This window comes from Pseudorca crassidens, chromosome 10 (assembly GCF_039906515.1).
Source record: "Pseudorca crassidens isolate mPseCra1 chromosome 10, mPseCra1.hap1, whole genome shotgun sequence".
In the NCBI taxonomy this organism is placed as follows: Eukaryota; Metazoa; Chordata; class Mammalia; order Artiodactyla; family Delphinidae; genus Pseudorca; species Pseudorca crassidens.
The window spans coordinates 105,489,160-105,506,536 of record NC_090305.1 but is presented as its reverse complement, the minus strand read 5'-3'; the positions used below and the strand labels follow the sequence as shown (position 1 = coordinate 105,506,536).

Genomic DNA, 17,377 nt, shown 5'->3' with positions numbered 1-17,377 from the left:
TTACGCCCTCCTCTCGGTGCATTCGTTCCCGCCTCATGCCTGTGGCGGGAGTTTAAATGTGCTTTCGGAGGCGAGGCCCTAGCACGCTGGCCCGAGCAGCCGCCCACCTCCGAGGTGCTACCTCTTCTGGTCACCTCCTCCCGGAGGCCCGCCAGCCTCGCCTCACTTCAGCCCCTCCCCTGCCGGATTTCTCTGCCTACCTCGAATCGCCGTCTGACACACTAACTACATTCTTACTTTACCGCTTTGACTGTCTTTTATTCCCTGCGGTGGATGATGTTCACATACAGTAGGTGCTCAGACAATTGTTGCGTGAATGGGCTTCTACAGTTCAACTCTGCCCACCCCCCTCACATCCGCTCCCGGTGCGAACTGCTTGGTACTTGGCTAACTTCCAGGGATCTGACTAGCGTGAAAGGTCGGCGCGGCAAAGTTAACTTGCTCTTGAAATCTGTGGGTATTTATCGAGCACCTACTGGATGCGCCGCCTGGCGCTGGGGGAGGGAAAGGACGCGAAGGAGAGACGGATGTCGCCCAGGGTTACCTCCACGGACCTGGGAAGACACCCCGAGGCCAAGGTGAGGACTTGCGCGACACCGAGACGGAGTCCCCTGGCCCGAGGGGAGGAGTCCAGGTGAGCCGGGGCGCGGGCGGTGCCCAAGGTGCGGGGGGCGTGGACCGCAACGCGCCGGGACCCCGGACGCACAGGCGCCCGCCTCTGCAGTCCTGCTTTGCAGAAGCTGGGGCCCGGGGGCCGCGGGGGAGGGGGGGCGGGGGTCTTGCGCCAACGTGAAATTGTCAAGAGCCGGAAAGATGTGCAAAATCTTTAACCAGTAACCCCACCCCTTCCTTATCCGGAGGAAATCATCCAAAGGAAGAAAATCAAGTTGCTCACTGCAGCAGTTTGGAGCAAGATAATTGGAAACACCCTAAATGCCCAGCAGTAAAGGGATGATTAAGGGGATTGTGGTGCATCCATCGGATGAAACATTCCACACCCTTCTAAAGGGATATTTCTGAGGACTTGGGAGGCAGTGTCCAAACTTCTTAAACAAAATGAGACGTTAAAGGGGAAAAGCAGGGTGTAAAAGTGTTCATAATTAAGGTGAAATAAGTATGCCTCATGTTTAAAAGCCAGAAAAGAACCCCAGAGTTTTTCGTTGTTGTGTTAAGACCGTGAAGTACAGATAAAGTGTGTTGAGATAAATATCCTTTTATATTATGATATTAATTCTATAGAACTATATACCAAGGGCAATTTTTATAATACCTCATTTTTATAATGAGAATTGTGGGTTGTGAGTCCAGTTTTCTGTATAAGCTAATACGTAACTGTAGGGTTTTTATTATTTTTAAACTGTAATATACATTCTTTTTTAAAAAAATATTTGCAAGGTTCATCCATATTACAGCATGTATCAGTACTTCATTCCTTTTTTAAAAAAAATTTTAGTTATTATTTATTTATTTTGGAACCGGGGCCCCCTGCCCTGGGAGTGTGGAGTCTTACCCACTGGACCACCAGGGAAGTCCCTTTAATATACATTCTTCATGATAATTGCTGAGTCCTTTGTAGAAACACAGGATACTGAAAGTACAGGAGAAATTAGGGAATCTGAATAAGATTAGTAGGTTGTACCAATATCAATAACCTGCTTGTGGTATTTTTTTTGTTAACATTACTCGTTTTGAAAAATTGAGATATAATCCACATATCTTAAAATTCACCCTTTTATAAGTGTACACTTCAGTGGTTCTTAGTATATTCAAACAGTTGAGCGTGCATCACCACTACTTCCAGAACATTCTCATTACCCCAAAGAAATCTGTCTCCATTACTAGTCATTCACCATCCCTCACTCTCCGCCCCAGCCATTGATCTACTTTCTGTCTCTGTGGATTTGCCTGTTCTGGGTATTTCATGTAAATAGAGTCATACAATGTGGCCTTTTGTGTGTCTGCTTCTTTCACTTAGCATAGTGTTTTCAAGGTTCATGTCACAGCATCAATCAGTATTTCATTCTCTTTTATTGCTGAATTATATTGCATTTATGAATATATATATATATACACACATATTTTGTTTATTTAACATTCATCAGTTAATGGACACTTGGGCTGTTTCCACTTTTTGACTCTTGTGAATAATGCTGCTGTGAATACTTGTGTACAAGCTTTTGTGTGACACATGTTTTCATTTCTCTGGAGCATATAAGAGTAGAAATGCTGGTCATATGATAACTCTGTTTAACTTTTTGCAAAACTGCCTGGTTTCCAAAGCATCTGCCCCACTTTATTTTCCCACTAGCAGTGTATTAAAGTTTCCAATTTCTCCACATCCTCAGTAACATTTATTGACTTTTTGATTATAGCCATTCTAGTGGGCTTCTCATTGCAGTGGCTTCTCTTGCTGCGGAGCACGGGCTGTAGGCGTGTGGGCTTCAGTAGTCGCGATGTGTGGGCTCAGTAGTTGTGGCTCTCGGGCTGTAGAGCGCAGGCTCACTAGTTGTGGTGCACGGGCTTAGTTGCTCTGCATGTGGGATCTTCCTGGACCAGGGCTTGAACCCGTGTCCCCTGCATTGTCAGGTGGATTCTTAACCATTGCGCCACCAGGGAAGACCCACAAGTATCTTTTTGAATTAGAGTTTTCGTCTTTTCCTGATATACCCCTCAGGAGGGGTATTGCTGGATCATATGGTAGTTCTATTTTTAGTTTTTTTTTTTTAAAGGAACCTGCATACTGTTCTCTATAGTGGCTGCACCAATTTACATTCCCACCCACACTGTAGGAGAGTTCCTTTTTCTCCACATCCTCTGCAGCATTTATTATTTGTAAACTTTTTGATGATGGCCATTCTGACTGGTGTGAGGTGATACCTCACTGTGGTTTTGATTTGCATTTCTCTAACGATTAGCAATGTTGAACATCTTTTCATGTGCCTGTTGGCCATCTGGGTATCTTCTTTGTAGAAATGTCTATTTAGGTCTTCTGCCCATATTTTGATTGAGTTGTTTGGTTTTTTATATTGAGCTGTATCGAACAGCACAGTTTTATGTTATCTTCCAAAGATTTTAAATTTGCCTTTCACATTTAAGTTCTGACTTCATCATAATTTTTTTCGTGTGTGTGGTGTGAGGTAAGGAGTCAATTTCATTTTTTTTCCATTTGGATAATCAATTGCCTAACACATTTTATTGAATAATCCTTTCTTTCCACACTGATTTGCAAGGCCATTTTTGCCCCCTATCAAACTTCCATTTATATGCTGTTTGTATGTTATCTATCAAGGGCCATCTCTGTGGGTCTGTTTCTGGGCTTCCTATTCTGTATCATTGTCAGTCTGTCTATCCCTGTGTCAATTCCGTACTGCGTTAATCATCATAGTCAGGATAAGCATTGATGTTAGTATCTAGGAAGGCGAGTCCTTCCATCTTATTCTCAGAGCATGTCTTGTCTCTGCTTGTTCCATAGACAAACCATGGGATTTTAATTAGAATTGAATTAAATCAGGCTTTTCTGGTGGCGCAGTGGTTAAGAATCCACCTGCCAATGCAGGGGACACGGGTTCGAGCCCTGGTCTGGGAAGATCCCACGTGCTGTGGAGCAACTAAGCCCATGCGCCACAGCTACTGAGCCCGCGAGCCACAACTACTGAGCCCGCATGCCACAACTACTGAAGCCTGTGCGCCTTGAGCCCGTGCTCCACAGCAAGAGAAGCCGCTGCAATGAGAAGCCCACACACTGCAACGAGGAGTAGTCCCCGCCTCACCGCAACTAGAGAAAGCCCGCGCACAGCAACGAAGACCCAACACAGCCAAAAATAAATAAAATGAAAAATAAATAAATTAAAAAAATAAAGGTAACCTTGGTACTTGCATTTCCCCCAGTGTCTCTGACAGGTGCCAGGTACTGTGTTTATGGGCTGCACAAGCTCTCTAATTTAATTCTCACAGTCTCCATTTTCCAAGTTCACTGAAGCTGACAGAATTTGATGATTTGACAAAAGTTGCCCGGGGGAGGCAGCGGAAGAGCCAAAGTTTGAACCCAAGTCTGTCTGACTACAAGTTTTTTTTTTTAAAGATGTATTTATTATTTTTAAATTTTATTTATTTTTGGCTGCATCGGGTCTTAGTTGTGGTGCGTGGGGTTCTCTCTAGTTGTGACGTGCGGGTTTTCTCCTCTCTAGTTGTGGCGTGCAGGCTTCAGGGCGCGTGGGCTCTGTAGTTGTGGTGCAGGGGTTCCAGAACGCGTGGGCTCTGTAGTTTGTGGCACGCAGGCTCTCTCGTTGAGGCACCCGAGCTCAGTAGTTGTGGCGCATGGGCTTAGTTGCCCTGCGGCACGTGGGATCTTAGTTCCCTGACCAGGGATCAACCCTGTGTCTCCTGCATTGCAAGGTGGATTCTTTACCACTGGACCACTAGGGAAGTCCCCACGCCTCTAGCTTTAATGCACCAAAGCGTCTTCCTCTCAGGCGTTTAGCTGTTTCCAGTTTCTCCACGGGTAAACGACATTGTGATAAACATCTCTGGTATACATTTTGCCCCTGTTTCCAGAAAGTTCATGTCAGTTTTACTTCCCCAGCTAGTTCTAGTGTCAGCATTTACCAATCAGTGCCCCCGTTGAACAACCAGCAAAAGAAACTGACATTTCCACAGCCGCTTCTTTGCGCCACATGGGACGCTAACTCATTCTCTTACGTTATCTCATTTGATCGTCACAACACCACCAGAAAACTGAAGCTCAGAGAGGTACATTCATTTGCTCAAGATCACACAGCAAGCTAGGGACACAAAGCAGCCAGAGGGTTAACAACTTCTTAAAAGCTTCCAGGACTTCCCTGGTGGTCCGATGGTTAAGACTCCGTGCTTCCACTGTGGGGGGCATGGGTTCAATCCCTGGTCAGGGAACTAAGATCCTGCATGCTGTGAGGTGCGGTCCTCCCCCCCAAAAAAGTAGAAAAGCTTCCAGAGGATTCCCCTCACACTGGGAATAAAATCCAGACTCCTCCCCGTGGCCTGTGAGGCCCTAACACCCTGCATCCTGCCTCACTCTCCTGCCATGGTCCCCTCCAGCCTCTCTGGGATTCTTCCTGTTCCTCCAGCTCTCTGTGACCCTGCCCTGTGGGCAAGGCCTCTGCCCAGCCAGTCCCCTACAGCTTTTATGTGCCTGTTGCTCTCCTGCTGTGGTCAGCTGAAAGGCCACCTGCTCAGAGAGGCGTTCCTGACTTCTGTGGCTAAAGTACCACCCCTTCTCTTTTCCACGGTCTTGTTTTACTTTCTTCATGGCAGTTTATCACTGTCCGAATTGATCATTTGTTGGCCTGTCGTATTAGTCAAGATTCTCCAAAAAGACAGAAATAATGGGATGTGTATGTTTGTGTGTGTGTATATATAGAGGCAGAGAGACAGAGAGGTTGAGATTTGCTGTAAGGAATTGGCTCATGCAGTTATGGGAGTGGGCAGGTCCCGAGACCTGCAGGGTGAGTCAGCAGACTCACCCCAGGAGAGCCAATGATTAAGTTGTGGTCCGAGTCCAAAGGGCTGAAGAGTAGGAGAGCTGAGTAGTGGTTTCTGTCTGAGGACTGGCAGGCTTCAGACTCAGGAAGAGCTGATGTTTCAGTTTGAGTCCAAAGGCAGGAAAAAAGCTGATATCTTAGTTTGAAAGGCCGTTAGGCAGGTTTAGTTCCCTCTCATTCAGTTTTTTTGTTTGTTTGTTTTACTCAGGCCCTCAGCTGTTTGGGTGAGGCCCACCCACGTCGGGGAGGGCAGTTGGCTTTACTCAGTGTAGTGGTTTAAACGTAATCTCATCCAAAAACACCCTCACAGAAACACCCAGGGTAATGTTTGACCAGATATCTGGGTGCCCCGTGGCCCAGTCAAGTTGACACATAAAGTTAACCATCACACTTGTTTACTGTCATCTCTCCACCTTCAGCTGCTAAGGCAGCTCCTTGTCTGGCATATTCCTGACATGTGGCACATAATAAGTGGTCAGTAAATAGCAGTGGGATGAATGAATGACAGAGCCCAGACTCCAGCCCTGCTCTGAGCGATCCCACGTTTATTCGTTTTCTGCAATGAGACATTCCTTCATGTTGATCACTGCTGGTTGACTGAGGAGAAAAACATAACATCTGCAGTCAAATCAGTGTCCGCCCGCAAATGCAGGGTGTTCTTTCTGTGTGATGAAGGAGCCCCGGCCTGGGAGTGTCAGGCAGCTCAGCCTCTTGTGGCTTCTCGGTTCCCAAGCAACAAAATTAACACCCATCCTGCTCTTCTCTGGCTGTGTGGCTGTAAGCCTGAGAGGCCTGCCACAAAGCTTCAAGGTTCCCCAGAGACGGTTTTCCTGTCGCTGCAAAGTAGGAGGAGAAGCAGTCCTCTGCAGGCTCTCACCCTCCAGGAGGGGTGGCAGGGCCGGATCGTTTATTAGTGACTCACCAGGAGCTGGTGACAGTAAATAGAAAGGGTTGAGCACATCTCCACCTGCCAGCAGACTGGAGGACAGTGACAGAATAGCGACAGCTCGATAAACCAACAGGGAGTGCCTGTGATGAGCCCTCCGAACCCTACACCCACCCCACGGGGCCCACCAGCCTTGGGTTGTACGTGGTTCTGCGGATTTTGTAGTCAGAAAGGCCCCAGAGCAAGTCTGCCTTTGCATGAACAGCTAAAAGACGCACGCACGGTATCGTGGCGTGTACACAAGTCACACTGTGTGACTAAGGCGGGGACACATTTCATGTGCAGGGACCTGGTACTGGCATTCCCCTGGAGGGTGACCCTGGTGCAGCTTGTAAAGGGCCCGTGACTTGGCAACCCCCAGCAAGTTCAGCCCTGGGGCGACATGCATGTCGTTAACAGTACGGAACAGGACACTTCAAATGGCTAAGATGGTAAATTTTATGCTACGTGCTTTTCACCACAATAAAAAATAAAAAACCATCCATTTCTTATCTCACAGTTTGTGCGGCTAGGAATCTGGGCCCAGCTCAGCCGGGTCCTCTGCTTCAGGCTCTCTCACGAGGCTGCACAGGGGCTGGGGTCTCATCTGAAGGCTGGGGAAAGGTCTTCCAAAATTGCATGACTGTTGGCAGGATTCAGTTCCTTGTGTGCCACTGGCCCGAGGGCCTCTGTCGTTCAATGGCTTGGGCCAGACGCTGCCCTCGGCCCCTTGCCATGCGGTCCTCTCCACATGTCGGCTCACTTCCTTAGAGTGTGCAAACCAGGAGGGCAATAGAGCGAGTCTACTAGTGAGCTGGAAGTCAGAATTTTTTGTAATCTAACTACAGATGTGACATCACATCACTTTTGTCATGTCCTACTTGGTAGAATCAAGTAATCAGGTCCAGCCCACGTTCAGAGAGGGCTTTGCACAGGGTTTGCACAGCGGCTCACCCGGCAGACCTCCGTACCTCTGTCAACGGTACCACCCCGTTGCCTCACCCAGAGACCGAGATCCATCCTCAACACCTTCCTTCCCCCGTCTCCACATCCAGTCCATCCGCATGCTTCTCTGTCTCTCCAGCAAATGCATCCAGAGGACCTGCTTATGGACCAGGCTGTGTTCCCAGCTTCTGGATCAGCAATAACCTGGACAGGCAGGCTCCCTGCCCTCCTCGTGCCCGCAGGCTTGTTGAGGCAATAGTTTTAAACTTGTTTCCTTAGTTGTAAAGTTAATTTAAAATGGAATTGGGTAAATGAGGACCAAGTGAACTAACATGAAGTAATATGCTTCAAGCAGTGTCTGGCACACAGTATATGCTCAACAAGTCCTAGCTGTGATTGTCGGAGAAAGTGAGAAAAGTTGTAAGTGAGAACAAAAGAGGAGGCTGTAGGAGAGGACAGCGTGGCCTCCTCTCCCTGGGTGGGCAGGGAAAGCTTCTCTGTGGAGCCACATTTTGCACGAAGCCAGAGGGATGAGAAGGAAGTAGCCAGGCAGGCATCCCGGGACGGAGCAGGTGGTGCAGAGGCAAAGGGGGCGCCAGTCTGGACTTTGGTGGTGGAGGTGGAGAGAGAGAAAAGAAGGCCCTTGCAGATCGATTTCAGAAGTAGACGTGATATGATTTGCTGGGGTGGGTGAAGCAAGGGGAAGGAAGGGACCAGAGGATGCTGTGTTTCTCACTCTAATTATCCTGTATCACCTACCACAGTGCTGAAGCCGGGACGCCACCGGTTTGGGGAAGTGGGGGGATTCCCAGTGGAGAGGCCCAACAGCCATTTCCCTTGGTGGCTTGAATCCACCCAGCCTCTCTCTCCCCACTGCCACCCCCGGTCCACGCGCCAGCCTGTCTCTCTGGGCTTCTGCAGTCGCCTCCGCCCTGGTTCCCTCCTGGTCCTCCCTCACTTTGCAGCTCCAGTGGCCTCACCTACACGAACCTTCTCCAGTCACTCCCTGGCTAGCAAATTGTTGCTTAGTCGAAGAGTTCAACAGATGCCTATTGGCGTATGGATTTATGAGTCGTTGGAGTCAGGAGGGGCCTCAGCCGTCCCTATTTCAGCTCCTCAGTCAGGTGGCCTTCCTGCTTCCACATTCCTCACCCCCTGCTCTGTCCTTGCCAGAGGCAGTACATGGTGTGTGGTGACGGGGTCCAGGCCTTTGGAGTCTAGTGGAACCTGCATCCAGTTCAGTTAAGTTACTTAAGTTCTGGGGACCCTAGACATTTTGTCTCTGGGAAGAGCAAAGTTTCCTGTTTAATTAGCGTGTTGGGGGTCTCCAGGACCACCCTCAGCTTCAGTGATTTGCTAGGAGGACTCATACAACTCAGAAAAAATGTTAAACTTGTGGTTACAGTTCATTATAGCAGAAGAATAGAGATTAAAATCAGCAAAGGAGGGACTTCGGAAGTGGCGCCATAGTGGTTAAGAATCCGCCTGTCAATGCAGGGGACACGGGTTCGAGCCCTGGTCCAGGAAGATCCCATGTGCGGCAGAGCAACTAAGCCTGTGCACCGCAACTACTGAGCCCCCCCGGACCACACGCCAGCCTGTCTCTCTGGGCTTCTGCAGTCGCCCTGTTTCACTCCTGGTCCTCCCTCACTCTGCAGCTAGAGTGGCCTCACCCACACGAACCCACTCTGGTCACTCCCTGGCTAGCGAGTGGTCACTTAGTCGAAGAGTTCAGTAGATGCCTGTTGACGTATGGAGCACGCCTAGAGCCCATGCTCCGCAGCAAGAGAAGCCACTGCAGCAAGAAGCCTGTGCACCGCAATGAAAAGTAACCCCCACTCGCCGCAAGTAGAGAAAGCCCGCGCGCAGCGACGAAGACCCAATGCAGCCAGGAATAAATAAATAAATTAATTAATTTGTAAAATCAGCAAAGGAAAAAATGTACAGAGCAGGGTCCAGGAGTGACCAAGTGAGAGCGTCTGGCTGTCCTCACCCAGAGGAGACCTGCAGACAGCACTTAGTTTTCCCAGCGACCATGTGTGACAATGTGCACAAAATGTGGCCAACCAGGGAAGCTCATCTGAGCCTCAGAGTTCGGGGATTTTTTGGAGGGCCAGTCTCGTAGGCAGGGAGCAACCCCATGACTGACCACAGGTATTCGGTCTCTACTACCAACCCCCCAACCACGTCGAACTAAAACAGTGTGGCCCAAGGTCCCAGGAAAATAAAAATAAGCATTCACCATAAATCGCATTGTTAGCATTAGCTGTCTGGCGTGGCCCCAGACTCCAGGTACACAAAGGCACTCTTACCAGGCGGGATATTCCAAGAGTCTATAGGTTAGCTCCCAGGAGCCAGTCAAGGGCAGTGCTTTCCATGGAATGTGCGGGGTTTGGGCTACCCAAGCCTGCTGAGTTATCCCTTTACTGCATACTTGATCTGAATACTTACCATGTGTACCAGCCAGGGTCCAGCCAGGAAAACTGAAACCACTGTAGGTATTTCGAACTGACAGAATTTAATACAAGGAGTTGGTCTCCCAGGTGATTGAGGAGCTGGGAAGCCATGCAGGAGGCAGGGAACCCAGAAACCAGCAGCAGCAACGGGGAGACCTCTGCTGCCCCAGGACAAGGGGTGGTGTTGCCTGAGCCCAGAGGCTGACTCAGGTGTGGGGCTGCCTGCTGGGCACTGGGGCACAGAGGGAGAGCTGTCGGCAGGTGCCAGCACGACAGAGGAGGGTCAGCTCCCACCCCACCCCCTGCCAGGGAGAAGGGGAGAAGAACCCTGGTTTCTCCCTCCTCCTGCCTGCCCAGCCCCACTGGTATCTCCCATTGGCTGGACCCAGCTGTGAGCAAGGCGGGGGTTCCCCAGGAAATGACTCAGACACCATTTACTTAGGGCCTGTTTTAAGGTGCCTGACAATGTGCCAGCCATGGTCACCCACCCCACCCCACCCCACCCCATGTGGCCCTGCCCGAGAACTGCCCTGCAAGCAGATATCGCCTCTGCATTACAGGGATGAGGACGTTTAGGGACTCAGATAAAGAAAAACAAGTCTGTGAGGGAGATGGAGCCAGAGGGGTGGAGGAACGGAGATAGGGCTGCAGAGAAGGCACAGAGGACTTCTGCAAAAACCTTCCAGGCCAGGAAGCCTCCCCTGTGGCACCCCCCCGAGCTGGCAGAGGTGCACGAGCGAGGTGCCCCTCCAGCACATTCCATACTCAGTTAACACAGCCAGGAATTTCCTCCTGCCTGAGCCTCATGTCCTTCCTCAGTCCAACTGTCCCCACCCAGGGAACACCTTCACAAGCTCTGTGACCAAGGACAAGCCGGGAAACGGCCCTACTGACACCTCTGGGATGACCTTAAAGATCACGGAGAAAATGACTGGCACCCTCTCCATCACACACACAAGTAGCACAGAGACTAGCTTGGAGAGAAGTTCAATAAACTTCTGAATGAACTATTGACTCTAATTTGTGTGGGATGCCGGGCAAAGTGCGAAAGACAAAGGGAACTATGTTGCAGCTCTTTGCCTTGGGCTCTGGGTCATAGACTCACACATGACCATTCATAATGGAAGGTAAGCTGGTGTTTCAGCTACTTACTGCTGAAGTAAGCAAATCAAACTTATTTTTAAAGTGATTTCATATTTCTCCTGGCTCTGCCCTCTGGGCTGGGCTCAGCTGGGTGGTTCTTCCGCCCTACCTGGTATCTCCTGTGGTGGAAGGTGAGTGAAGAGAGCGTCTTCTCTCACATTTCTAGGGCTTCAGCTGGAATGGCTGGAAAAGGGGGCTGGCTGGGCTCACTTGTCCCTCTGTGTGGTCTCTTCTCTTCATCATGGTAGCTGGACCTCTTTACAGAGTAACTCAAGACCTTAAGAGACAGTGTCCCAAGAGGACAGACCCCAGCATTCAAGTACTTACCAAGGCTCTGTGCCCAGCACACTTGCTACCGTACCATTGGCCAAAGCAAGTCACGTGGCCAATCCCGGAATTTACACTTGAGGGACCACAAAGGGGCTGATGTTCATTGGAGACCACTGATGTACTGAACCACCACAACCAGGAAGAGTACTGCATACAGGAGTAAATAAACTGCCATGGATCACCCAGGAGGAAGCTATCCATTCGGCTATGAAGATGCCATGAAGGACTTCACTCGTTCATTCATTTAACAAGTATTTCTTGAATGTGCAGATGCTGGGGATTCAGTTTGGACACATTAGGCGAGCTCTTGCTTCTGTGGGGTATCAAGTAACCTATACACAGATAAGACAATTTCAGATGATGACAAGTGCTGTAAAGAAAATAAAATAGCACGATAGGACAGAGAGTGAGCAGGGGTTGAGGGGTGGATGCTTTAGCTATGGGGGTCAGGAGAGGCCTTCCTTGCAGCAGGTAGCTTAGCTGAGACTTAGATGATGAGGGGGAGCCAGGCTGTGGAGATCTGGGTCAGAATGTTCTAGGAGGAGGGAACCAAGGGCAAAGGAAGGAGCAGGAATACACCTTGACTAAGACTCAGCTTGACGTGTTTCTTCTTGACAGAAGAAAGGCCAGGGTGGCTGGAGTATAAAAGAAGGGAGGGAAGGTCAGAGGGCACAGGCCAGGCCTTGCTGAGCCTCTGGGTGCAGCCCAGAAGTATTGCTTGAGTGTCAGGAGCTGCGACCTGTAGCTCCTTGCCCATAGGCCTGCCCCTTTCCTGTGCTCCTCTGCATTTCCAGAAGCATTCTAAGAAGCTCGCTAGATCTGGGAACTGCCAGAAGGTCAGGGGAGCTCAGAAGGAAGCTAAAAAAATATCCTAGCATTTGAGGGCTAGCATCCCTGTGCTGGAAGTGGAGAGGCCGTGCAAAAGCTCCTGCCACCACCGTCTTACACACAGACATGCTGCCTTGACACAGGTTCCGGGTCCCTGTTGCCCATTTCTAATTATAACCAACATTTGTTTTCACATATATCATCCCACGTAATCCTCACGTCCAGCTAGAGAGAGACGGTCCAAGGAAGTAAACATTTGAGCAACTTTTGTGCTAAATCTTGTGCTAAGCCATTCTGCGCATGATCTCAGTTTACCTTCCCCACAAGCCTGTGCAGGCTTTACGACTATCTCCATCTCGCTGTGGAGGATATAGGCTCAGAGTCACACAAGAAAGAGCAGCGCTGCAATTCCAACCTGAGTCCTTTGATGCCGAGTCACAGGCTCCACCCCCTGCAGCTCTTGCTGTCTCCTAGCAGGGCCTGCCCTGGGCAGGTGTCCAGGTTGCGCATTCTCCAAGAGCTCCATCTCCATACAAGGACCTTCGTGAAAAGAAGGATTAAAAAAAAAATGTATTTTGTTTTATCGTATTACCCTGAATTTGTCTTCCTTTATCAAACCAGTGCACCTGTGGTATACTATGAGCAGATATATAGTGAGAGACTATTACACAATATGTGTAAAAATTTCCCTGTGTATTTACTGTACTTTTTCAAATAAACAGTTGGAGCTGTTGCTTTAAAGCAAGCTGCATGGCACAGCCAAAAACAAAAAGCAAAAAAATAAAATAAACTTATCCTTTTTCCTGACTTTAAAATATATCTATACATTCCAAAAAGGAAATATATGTATCTCCAGCCATATATATGTATATATAATTCTGTAGTCATCTTTAGGATAGCACTATTACAAATGCAAATGTGTTGAAAGTGTTAATTATCTAAATATTTAAAATATATCACGATTTTGAATACCAATTTGATATTTCTTCATATTCTAAAACCAAATTAGAAGTGGCTGGAGCCTCTCTCAACCCAAGAGGCCCCCTGATCCAGCTGATTTGAACCATATCAAGTCTTGGATTGAGTTTGCTTTTAAAACTGCAGGGAAAGTGACCTGCTTGGGTCACGTTCAATCTGCAGTCCGTGTTTAGACATGGCACAAACATCCTCCGCGAGCTTGGCGGAGATTGCCAGGGAAGTCCCGGGCCTCCTTCCTGGAACATCAGCTTCAGACCTGCTCCGGTGTCCCCTCCATGTGTCGGACCCAGCACCCCCCCTGCCCAGGGCGGGGCTGGAACCGGGGGTGAATCACCCTCACTGAAGCTGGAGCCGGATCACATCTCCACATGGTCTCTGATTTGCTTTCCAAAGGTCAGCAGCTTGAGGTAATGTGTTTCAGGGACGACCCGATCAGCTAGAATTTAAAACAGAGACTTTTTATAATTGGAAAAAGAACATGGAGCCTCTGGCAACTGGGAAAACACAAGTTAAAAGTTTTTCCCTCTACTCTTTTTTTTAATTAATTAATTTTTATTGAAGTATAGTTGATATACAGCTATACAGGTATACAGCAAAGTGATTCAGTTATACGTACATATATATCTATTTTTTCAGCTTCTCCGTTATAGGTTATTACAAAATATTGAGTAGAGTTCACTGTGCTGTACAGAAGGTCTTTGTCGGTTATCTAATGTATATATAGTAGTGTGTATATGTTAATCCCAAACTCCTAATTTATCCCTCTCCCAGCTTTCCCCTTTGGTAGCAAAAATTTGTTTTCTATGTCTGTGGGTCTATTTCTGTTTTGTATATAAGTTCCTTTGTATTATTATTTTTTAGGTTCCACAAATAGGTGATATCATATGCTATTTGTCTTTCTCTGTCTGCTTACTTCACTTAGTGTATGATCATCTCTAGGTCCATCCACATTGCTGCGAATGGCTTCCCCCCTACTCTTGATTTGTATTTTTTGCAGTTTAACAGTAAAGGAAATAGAAATTAGAAACCTCAACCATCCAAGCCTTCTTCTTTCTAGTCCTTGTCCGTATAGGGGTTTGAGTTGACAAAGCTGATAACATTTGTTTCTTCTTTTCTCCTAATGTCACTGATTCCAGAAAAGAGTACCTAGCTTCTCAGAGGGGAGGAGTTACTTTGTATCCTAAGATGCTGTAATATTACATAAAGTTTGGGGAAATGGAAAACAATTATTCATAAGCCTGCCATCTTTACTGAACCACTTCAGGTTTTGCATTTTCTATCTATACTTTGTTCACTGCGTCCATATTTTGCACATTTTACATAATAGAACTATTTTGGTTATTGCCCGGAAGCATTCACAGGTTTAAAGAAAAAGAATACCTACTCCTACACTGTACAAAACTCTAAAAACCTGTTTTGAGTTCTCCTTACCAGTCCTTATCTACATGCATATTTCATTTTTCCAGTTGTAATTAAAGCATGAATTCAATTTAATATTTTTATCCTATTTTATATTATAAAACATTTAATGATTCCTTATACTCATTATCAATTTTTTCTGCAATTTTCTTTAAGACTTGAAAGAATTACAAAGGTAATTCATGCTTATTTTTTACAATTGAAATCATTCAAAATTTTGTGAAAGAAAAATTATGTCTACCCCACACCCTACTCTAATTCCATCCCCTGAAGTAATAAATAAATATTAACAGCCTGAAGTGCTCAATCCATATTTTTTCCTCTATCTTTCAGATATAAACGATATATCAAAAAATATACACTTTTTTTTTACAAAAATGGAATACTATGCACATTTCTTGACACCTCACTTTTTTTTTTTTAACCATAGCGTGCATATTCCTCAAGGCCGACAGATACTAATTTAACTTATTCTTTGAAGTGGGTTTATAATATTTTACATTAAGGATCTATTGTAATATATTATATTTTCCTGATGATAAACATTCCTATCAGTTCCAGTTTTTTTGCCTCTAAAAACAGTACTGCAATAAAACATCCATCTACGTATATTCTTCTATACCGGTACATTGGGACTTCCCTGGCGGTCCAGTGGTTAAGATGTCACCTCCCAGTGCAGGGGGTGCCGGTTCAATCCCTGGTTGGGGAGCTAAGATCCCACATGCCTTGCAGCCAAAAAATCAAAACATAAAACAGCAGCAATATTTTAACAAATTCAATAAAGACTTAAAAAAAAAAAAGATATACTGGTACTTTTATATCTGCGAGCCTGATTCTCCAAAATGGGATTTGCAAGGTCAGAAAACATATTTATTTGTATTTTTAAATTTTTTAATCAACTTTTTGCAGATACCATGTTCATGCAATAAAATGCTCCCCCTTTTTTTTTTTTTTGCGGTACGCGAGCCTCTCACTGCCGTGGCCTCTCCCGTTGCGGAGCACAGGCTCCGGACGCACAGACTCTGGATGCGCAGGCTCAACGGCCATGGCGCACGAGCCCAGCCACTCGGCAGCATGCGGGGTCCTCTGGAACTGGGGCACGAACCCGTGTTCCCTGCATCGGCAGGCGGACTCTCAACCACTGCGCCACCAGGGAAGCCCAAAATGCTCCCCTTTTCAGTGTATGAGTCAGTGAGTTTTGATAAGCGTATTCACCAGTATCACCACCAACATAGCCCAGATACACAACTTTGTACCCCGCAAGGTCCTTGCACCTTCGCAGGAGAGCCTTTCCCCCACTGCCCATGCAGTTTCCCATTTCCTGGGACTTCATGTACCTGGGATCACTCAGTGTGTAGCTGCCCAGGTTTGGTTCTTTCACTTGGCCCTACGACCTGGACATTCATCCACCTCGTGGCTCATCTAGGAAGTTTCTTCCTTTATGCTGCCGAGTGTAATTTTGAGAGAACCGTTACTTTCCAAAGAGGTCATAGCTGGCCACATTCCTACCAGCAATGAACAGGAATGTCTTTTTCCCTGAATCTTTGCAAGCACTGGGTGTTCTCATTCTTTTCAGTTTTTGCCAATTCCACAGATGAAAATGAGTATCTCATTATTGCCTGAGTTTGCATTTCGCCGACTGCCGAGCTCGTGCTTCTTGGATTTCCTCCTTTATGAATTGTCTGTACAGATCATTTACCTATTTTTCTATTGGATTTTGATTTCTAGCAATTCTTTGTTTACTAAAGATGTTAACCTTTGTTGTAGATATTATCATTTTTTCCCTGATCTATCCTTTGTCTTCTAACTTTTTAAGTGTTTTTTTGTCATAAAACTTAAAATTTCAAGTAGTCAAATATGAGAATCTTTGCTTTTATAGCTTCTGGGTTCCCTGATAAGCATAATGTCTATGTACTTTCGTGTTCTGTTTCTTCACTTAAGACGTAAGCATTTCTCATGCATTACAGTCCTCAAAATTATAATTGTTAATGGCTGCACAATATCGCATCCAGAGATAGCCCATAAGTTAATGGAAATTATTCTTCTCTTGGCTACTCGACTTTTCACTTTTTAGTGAAACATCTTTGTGCACATGCCTTTTTCTAGTTGTTAATTTAATTACTTTCAACAAATTCCCAAGAGTAACGCCCTAGGTTTTGAATGTATTATGTGGTTTTTTTTTTTTTTTTTTTTTTTTTGGGTTGCGCCATGCGGCTTGCAGGATCCTAGTTCCACAATCAGGGACTGAACCCAGGCCCTCGGCAGGGGAAGTGCACAGTCCTAACCACTGGACTGCCCGGCATTACCCATTATGTCTTTTATAAAATATATCAGTAATCTAGAGAAATACTGGCACAGCGTCATTAATGATTTCATATTTGAGTGTAAAACGAGGCTAATAATAGATCTAGAGGGTCAAGGGATGACACAGCAGCCCCATGTGTGCCTAGAACCCTCTGCTGTCTGGTTTGTGGTAGAAAAAAACCAGAAACGATGTTACCTGCTCTAGGCATCCCCATACCTCATTTAGGGGTCCCGTCTCTCCCCTCTCCCCGCTCCCACCTCCTCTTTACAGCTGCGTAAACAAGCTCGGAGCTGAGTGGGTAGAGCCAGGACTGGATCCCAGCTCTGAACTGACTCCAAAGCCTGGTCCTCGGGCTGTGTCCGTGAATAAAGTAATGTTTGTAGAGCACAGATCTCGTTACAGTTTACAAAGGCCCTTTCACAGCCATTAACTACGGGATTCCCTCCCTGCTTTTCTCAGCCCAGTGAATACCTTCTCATTCTTCAAGACACAGGCGAAATATCTCCTCCTCCGAGCAGTCTTCCCTCATTCT

At 46.9% G+C, this 17,377-nt stretch overlaps 1 protein-coding gene and 1 long non-coding RNA gene across 5 annotated transcripts in view; one reads left to right on the top strand and one right to left on the bottom strand.

Moving 5' to 3' along the window:
• The first annotated feature begins 272 nt into the window (after nt 1–272).
• CNBP (CCHC-type zinc finger nucleic acid binding protein) overlaps nt 273–17,377 on the top strand; it is a 49,184-nt gene continuing 32,079 nt past the window's right edge. Inside the window, exon 1 of one of the 4 annotated variants that reach the window (XM_067755645.1) lies at nt 273–578. The gene's annotated coding sequence lies outside the window, so the exon portion shown is untranslated. Of the gene's footprint in view, nt 635–17,377 lie in introns of all 4 variants that reach the window. The other 3 variants (XM_067755643.1, XM_067755638.1, XM_067755640.1) reach the window with 3 other exon arrangements.
• On the bottom strand, nt 11,383–13,500 carry LOC137233154 (uncharacterized). Its single transcript, XR_010947325.1, has 3 exons — nt 13,258–13,500; nt 12,559–12,683; nt 11,383–11,647 (listed from the first exon to the last, which is right to left on the bottom strand). It is a non-coding gene; the product is annotated as an uncharacterized lncRNA (long non-coding RNA).